Raw genomic sequence first — 8,618 nt, 5'->3', positions numbered from 1 at the left:
GGTAGGGAAGTGGGGGGCGCTATGGGGGACTTTTGGGATAGCATTGGAAATGTAATTGAGGAAAATATGTAATAAAAATATTAAAAATTAAAAAAAAACAAAATGGAGTTTATTTTGCTACTCTAATCTCTACAAGAGCTGGTGTACATTTGACTCTTTTGCCTGCTCTTGGGAATTTTTCTTCCTATTGGGTTGCCTCATCCAGCCTTGATATGAGGGTTTGTTCCTAGTCTTAGTGCATCTTGATATATGTTCCATTAATATCCCTAGAAGACCTGACCTTTCCTGAAGGAGCAGTGAGTCTGGGGAAAAAGGGGTGGGGGGGGGATTGGGAAGAGTGGAGGGAGGGGGGATGCAATTGAGATGTATTGTATGAGACAAGAATAAATAAAAACAGAGAAAAAGAATTTGGAAATGCTCTTTCAATGTCTATTTTGCAGAATAACTTGAAGAGTATTAGCGTTAGTTCTTTGAAGGTCTGATAGAATTCTGTGCTGAGTCCATTTGGCCCTGAATTTTTTTCTAGTTGAGATTTTAATTATTGTTTTCAATTCACTGGGGTTTATAGGCCTGTTCAAGTTGTGTGTTTAATACTGGTTTAACTTTGGTAGGTAGTATATGTAAAGAAATGTACCCATTTCTTTTAGATTTTTTTTCCAGTTTGGTGGAATCCAGATTTTTACAGTATGTCCTTATAATATCCTCTGAATTTTCTATATGTCTGTGTCTTTCCTTTATATCTCCAACTTTATTAATTTGTATCCTTTCTCTCTTTTGGTTAAGTTGTTTTGCAATAATCTTATTTGTTTTCCTTAGGGAAATTTGTTTATTGTTTCTTTCTTTGTTATGTATTATTTTTGTTATCAGAATGGAGGACTGATCAGGAAATGTTTTCTATTAACTCAGGTACTTGAATGCTTGGTCCCCAGTTAGTGGTGCTATTTGGGGATATTTAAAAGCCTTTATGAGGTGGAGGCTTGTTGGAGGAAGTATATCATTACTCGTGGGCTTTAATTTTTCGTAGTTTTCTCTCATACCAGTTTTCTTTCTCTGCCTTGGATTTGTGGTTGTAGATATTTCTCAGCTTCCTGCTCTGCATCTGCTGCCATTTTTTCATCACCATTATGGACTCTCCCTCTGAAACTTTAAGACTAAATAACCTCTTTACTTCTACAAGTTGCCTCTGTGATAGTATCTTACTCTTGCTTCAGAAAAAAGTTACTAATACACAGAGTAGTTCAGAATTTGTAAAAGGAGTTTGGTAGTATTGCTTCCTTTTTAAATTAGGGTTCTTTAGAGGAACAGAAGGGATAGAATCAATATGTATTATGAATGGTATTTATTATATTGGCTTCTATATGGCTTGCAATATTGGATGGGTAGTCTAAAAATGGCTGAGAACACAGTATCTGCTCAGTTCACAAGGGCAGATGCATCGGTAGTCTTGACTTAGTGTAAAAGGCCTGCAGGATTTTTGGTCTGTAGTCAATATTGAATACTGAAAAAGCTGGTTCTGATGGCACTGAAGAATAATAGCAACAATGATAGCTGTAGAGTAGATGTGCTAACCATCAAGCAATGAAGGCAGGCAGGCAAAAAGCAACACTTTTTTTCTCATAGATCTCCTTATATCTAGGCCACTGCTGGAAGGTGCTGTCCTCTCTGAAGGAGGTTTCCCCCACCTTGTTTAAATCTTCCCAGTTATACCACTCCTGAGCATATACTCAAAGGATATTCCACTGTGCCACAAGGACACTTGCTCAACTATGCTCATGGCAGCTTTATTTGTAATAGTCAGAACCCCCTAGATGTCCCTCAACCGAGGAATGGATAAAACAAATGTGGTACATTTACACAATGGAGTCTTACTCAGCTATTAAAAACTAAGGAGACATACCCATACACATATAAGAAGCACAGCACACTAAGTAGAAAATATCAGGAAAGAAACTCCCCATGACATATCATAGTTAATACACTAAATATATAGCACAAAAAGAACTTCAAAAAGTAAACAAGTCACATTTATAGGAAAACCCAAGAGAATAAAAGCTGAAGTTAAATGAATACAGAGCATTCCTTTGAAACACAAAATAATATGCCTTGTTTTCACCACTTCACAGTACTTTTTTAAAATTGAGACATATTCAGCAGGTCTCAATAGATATAAGAAAAATTAAATAACTCCCTGTATCCTATAAAACTACCACATGAATTCAAGCTGGACACCACCACCAATATAAACAACAGAAAGCTTACAAAATCATGGAAACTGAGCAGTTCTCTAATGAATGAAAAGTGTGTGTGTGTGTGTGTGTGTGTGTGTGTGTGTGTGTGTGTGTGAGAGAGAGAGAGAGAGAGAGAGAGAGAGAGAGAGAGAGAGAATGAGCTTGGAGTATTTACTACTCTGGAGGGACAGGCAAGGCTGCCTCTGGATCACACAAGGGCAGATAGCAAGTAGTTTTGCAGGAGTGTGTTTTTAAGGAGAAAAACGGGAAAGTCTGTGTTAGGATGAGTTGGTAAATCTTGATTAGCCAGGTTAGCTAGTGAAGCCAAATAATGAATTTTGATTGCTGGACTTTGATATTTTGATAGTTGGACCTTGGTGAACAGTCTCAGGAATGAGTCAGTGGCCAAATAAGGGAATAGACCTTGGGGGCTAGCTTTAGGAATGTAATCTAAAGGTTTAGCAAGAGAGAAGGAGGAAGAAGGGCAGAATCAGTTGGTGTCATGTTTGCAATGCTCAGGGCTGTTAGAAAGCCCTTCAAAAACAGAAATAAAGGAATGAAAGACTTTCTAGAATTCAATGAATATGAATGAATACACAGCATGCCCAAACTTATTCAACACATTGAAATCAGTGCTTAGAGGAAAGTTTATGGCAATAAGGACCTACATAAAAAAATTGGAAATATCTCATACTAGCAACCTCACAGCACATGGGAAAACTCTAGAACAAAAAGGACTAATCATACCCAAGAGGAATAGATGCCAGGAAATAATCAAACACAGGGCTGGATTCAATAAATTAGAAACAAAAAGAACAATACAAAGACTCAATGAAACAAAGAGTTGGTTCTTTGAGAAAATCAACAAAGTAGATAAACACTTATCTAAACTAGCTAAAAGACACAGAGTGAATATTCAAATGAATTATATCAGAGATGAAAAAGGGGACTTAACATCAGACATAAAGGAAATTCAGAGAATTATAGGGACATACTTTAAAAACCTATCCTCCACCAACTTGGAAAATATACAATTGAGTAATGTTCTCCATGGGTGCCACTGGTCAAGATCAGAAAAACAATTTAAATAGACAATCATTAAAAGCACTGTCTCGCCATCCCCCAAAGCCCAGGACCCGATGGTTTTAATTCAGAATTCTACCAGACTTTCAAGGAGGAGCTAATGACAATACTCCTCAAATTCTTCCACAAATAGAAATAGAAGGGACATTGCCTAATTTATTTTATGAGACCACAGTTAACCTAATATCCAAACACTGAAATACGCAACAAAGAAAGAGAATTATAGACCAATTTCTGTCATGAACATACAATCCCCAGCTATACCACTCTTGAGCATATACCCAAAGGGCACTCCATCCTACCACAGGGGCAGATTCTCAGCTGTGTTCATTGTGACGTCATTTATAATATCTAGAAACTGAAGACAAACTAGATGTCTCCCAACAGAAGAATGGATAAAGAAAATGTGGTACATTTACACAATGTTCAACATTTTAAAAAACGACATCATGAACTTGTAGGTAGATGGATGAAACCAGAAAAACCTTCCTGAGTGAAGTAACCCAGATCTAGAAAGATAACTATGGTTATATTTTTATGATTGTGACAAGTAGGTCTTTGATTCTTGTGCATGTTCTTAGGATTCCTTTCCTCATGTTGGGTTGCCCTTTCAAGTCTGATATGACAGCTTTGATTCATCTTATTGTAGTAAGAATTCTGGATTTTTTGTTTCTTTTAAAACCAAATGTATTCTTCCATCTGCCCCCAGAGCTGAACCTGGGCCACAGCTCTCCCTCCATACTTGGTTCCCACAGGGAGAGAGCTGGTCTTCCAGGAGTGCTGACACACCTGTGAGCACAGGTGAGACCACCACTTCTGCTCAAATTCCTGGCCCAAGAGGGGCCCGCCCAGAGCCATCAGGACACAAGAACCAAGAAGGAACTGCTGGGGATAGGATATTTCCACTTTCCATCTGTTCCACAGAGCTAACACTGTGCCATACCAATCCATACCCAAATTCCTCCCAGAGGGAACTGGTATCCCAGGAGTGCTGACACACAGGCTTACAGGAGGGATAAGCTGCAATCAGAGATAACAAGACCAGCTAACATCACAGATAGCTACATGGTGAGAGGCAAGGGCAAGAACATAAGCAACAGAAACCAAGGCTACTTGGCATCATCAGAAACCAATTCTTCCACCACAGCAAGCCCTGGATACCCCAAGATACCAGAAAAGTAAGAATCTGATTTAAAGTCACATCTCATGATGATGATAGAGGACTTTAAGAAGGACAAAAATAATTCCCTTAAAGAAATACAAGAGAACATAGGCAAACAGGTAGAAGACCTTAAAGAGGAAACACAAAAATCCCTTAAAGAATTACAGAAAAACACAACAAAACAGGTGAAGGAACTGAACAAAACCATTCAGGACCTAAAAATGGAAATAGAAACTATAAAGAAATAACAAAGGGCAACAACCCTGGAGACAGAAAACCTAGAAAGAGATCAGAAGTCATAGATGCAAGCTTCAGCAACAGAACACAAGAGATAGAAGGGAGAATCTCAGGTGCAGAAGATACCATAAATTTTCCAAGCAAATGGTCACACGAAACAAACTGGATTAGCCATTCTAATATATATATATATAAAAACCTTTCAACCAAAAGTTATAAAAAAGATAAGGAAGGATTTCATACATGTTCTGGCTAGTTTTGTGTGTCAACTTGACACAGCCTGGAGTTATCACAAAGAAAGGAGCTTCAGTTGGGGAAATGCCTCCATGAGATCCAGCTGTAAGGCATTTTCTCAATTAGTGATCAAGAGGGGAGGTCCCCTTGTGGGTGGTGCCATCTCTGGGCTGGTAGTCTTGGTTCTATAAGAGAGCAGGCTGAGCAAGCCAGGGGAAGCAAGCCAGTAAAGAACATTCCTCTATGGCCTCGGCATCAGTTCCTGCTTCCTGACCTGCTTGAGTTCCAGTCCTGACTTCCTTTGGTGTTGAACAGCAGTATGGAAGTGTAAGCCGAATAAACCCTTTTCTCCCCAACTTGCTTCTTGGTCATGATGTGTGTGCAGGAATAGAAACCCTGACTAAGACAATACATATCAAAGGAAAAATCTATCAAGATGAACTCTCAATTCCGAACATCTATGCTCCAAATGCAAGGGCACCCACATTCATAAAAGAAATGTTACTAAAGCTCAAAGCACACATTGCACCTCACATAATAATAGTGGGAGATTTCAACACCCCACTTTCATCAATGAACAGATCATGGAAACAGAAACTAAACAGAGACACAGTGAAACTAACAGAAGTTATGAACCAAATGGATTTAACAGGACATTTCATCTTAAAACAAAAGAATATACCTTCTTCTCAGCACCTCATGGTGCCTTCTGCAAAACTGATCATATAATTGGTCACAAAACAGGCCTCAACAGATACGAGAAGACTGAAATAATCCCATACATCCAATCAGATCACCACAGACTAAGGCTGGCCTTTAATAACAACAAAACAACAGAAAGCCCACATACACATGGAAGGTGAACAATGATAACTTGGTCAAGGAAGAAATAAAGAAAGAAATTAAAGACTTTTTAGAATTTAATGAAAATGAAGGTTACAACATACACAGACTTATGGAACACAATGAAAGCAGTGCTAAGAGGAAAAGTCATAGCTCTGAGTGCCTCCAAAAAGAAACTGGAGAGAGCATGTACTAGCACCTTAACAGCTCATCTGAAAGCTCTAGAACAATAAGAAGTAAACACACCTGAAAGGAGTAGAAGGAAGGTAATAATCAAACTCAGGGCCAAAATTAACCAAATAGAAACAAAAACAACTATACAAAGTATTAACAAAGCCAGGAGCTGGTGCTTTGAGAAAATCAACAAGTTAGATAAACCTTTAGACAGACTAAGCAGAAGGCACAGAGACAGTATCCAAATTAATAAAAAATGGAGATATAACAACTGAAAATGAGGAAATTAAAAAATTATCAGATCCTACTACAAAAACCTATACTAAACAAAACTGGAAAATGTGGATAAAATTTCAAATTAAGTGACCCCAAAACCTCCACCAGAGCACTCCTACAGCTGATAAACAACTTCAGCAAAGTGGCTGGATATAAAATTAACTCAAACAAATCAGTAGCCTTCCTATCCTCAAAGGATAAACAGGCTGAGAAAGAAATTAGAGAAATGACACCCTTCACAATAGTCACAAACATTAGAAAATCTTGGTGTGACTCTAACCAAACAAGTGAAAGATCTGTATGACAAGAACTTCAAGTCTCTGAAGAAAAAAATCAAAGAAGTCCTCAGAAGATGGAAAGTTCTCCCATGCTCATGGATTGGCAGGATTAATTAATATAATAAAAATGGCCATCTTGCTGAAAGCAATCTACAGATTCAATGCCATTCACATCAAAATTCCAACTAAATTCCTCATAGAGTTAGAAAGAGCAATTTGCAAATTCATTTGGAATAACAAAAACCTTGGATAGAGAAAACTATTCCCAATAAAAGAACATTTGTGGGTATCACCATCCCTGACCTCAAGCTCTACTACAGAACAGTGATAAAAAGTTTACGGTATTGGTACAGTGACAGGCAGGTAGATCAATGGAATAGAATTGAAGACCCAGAAATGAACCCACACACCTATGGTCTCTTGATCTTTGACAAAGAAACTAAAACCATCAAGAGGAAAAAAGACAGCATTTTCAACAAATGATGCTGGTTCAACTGGCAGTCAGCACAGAGAAGAATGCAAATGGATCCATTCTTATCTCCTTGTACAGACCTCAAGTCCAAGTTGATCAAGGGCCTCCACATAAAATCAGATACACTGAAACTAATAGAAGAGAAAGTGGGGAAAAGCCTAGAACACATGGGCACAGGGGGAAATTTCCTGAATAGAACAACTATGGCTTATGCTCTAAGATTAAGAATTGACAAATGGGACCTCATAAAACTGCAAAGCTTCTGTAAGGGAAAGGACATTATCAATAGGACAAAATAGCAACCAACAGATTGGGAAAAGATTTTTACCAATCCTACATCTGACAGAGGGCTAATATCCAATATATACAAAGAACTCAAGAAATTAGACTCCAGAGAACCTAATAACCCTATCAAAAAATGGGAAATAGAGCTAAACAGAGAATTCTCAACTGAGGAACAGAAGTACCCAAAGAGATGTTCAACATCCTTTGTCATCAGGGAAATGCAAATCAAAATGACTCTGAGATTCCACTTCACACCAGTCAGAATGGCTAAGTTCAAAAAACTCAGGTGACAGCAGATGCTGGCAAAGATGTGGAGAAAGAGGAACACTCCTCCACTGTTGATGGGATTACAAGTTGGTCCAATCACTCTGGAAATCAGAAAATTAGACATAGTACTACTTGAGGAACCCATTATATCACTCCTGGGTATATATACCCAGAAGATGCTTCAATATGTATTAAGGACACATGCTACACTATGATCATGGCAGCCATATTTATAATAGCCAGAAGCTGAAAACAACCCAGATGTCCCTCAACAGAGAAATGGATACAGAAAATGTGGTGCATTTACACAAAGGAATACTACTCAGCTATTAAAAGCAATGATTTCATGGAATTTGAAGGCAAAAGGATGGATATAGAACATATATCATCCTGAGTGAGCTAACTCAGTCACAAAAGACCACACACGGTATGTACTCATTGATAACGGGTGTTTGGCAAAGAACATGGAATACCCATGATACAACTCATGGACGACATGAAGCTCAAAAGGAAGGAAGAGCAAAGAGTGGATACTTTAGTCCTGCTTAGAAGAGGGAACAAAATAATCAAGGGAATTAGAGGGTGGGAGGGACTTGGGAGGAAGAAAAGAAGGAGAGAGAAAAAGAGGGGAAGAATCATGTATGGGAGGAGATGGAGGAGATGTACAGAGAGTCAGGAAATTGAACAAAGGTGTGTAGCAATGGGGTATGGGGAATTGGGGGTAGCAAACAGAAAGTCCCAGATGCTAGGAAAACAAGAGCCTCCCAGGACCCTACGAGGATGAGATTAGCTGAAATACCCCACAAAGGGAAGGGAGAACCTGTTGAGACCATATGCAGGTGGTATTTCCCCCTAGTTGAGGGATGAAGCCACTCACCCATCTCCAAAATTTTAACCCAGAATTGCTCCTGTCTAAAAGAAAAACAGGGACAAAGAGTGGAGCAGAGACTGAAGGAAAAGCCATCCAGAGACTGCTCTACCCGGGGATCCATCCCACATGCAGACACCAAACCCAGACACTATAACAGATGCCAAGAAGTGCTTGCTGACAGGAGCCTGATACAGCTGTCTCCTGAGAG

The sequence above is a fragment of the Mus caroli genome, chromosome 13, assembly GCF_900094665.2.
Source record: "Mus caroli chromosome 13, CAROLI_EIJ_v1.1, whole genome shotgun sequence".
Lineage (NCBI taxonomy): Eukaryota > Metazoa > Chordata > Mammalia > Rodentia > Muridae > Mus > Mus caroli.
Note: the sequence above shows the minus strand (reverse complement) of the source record.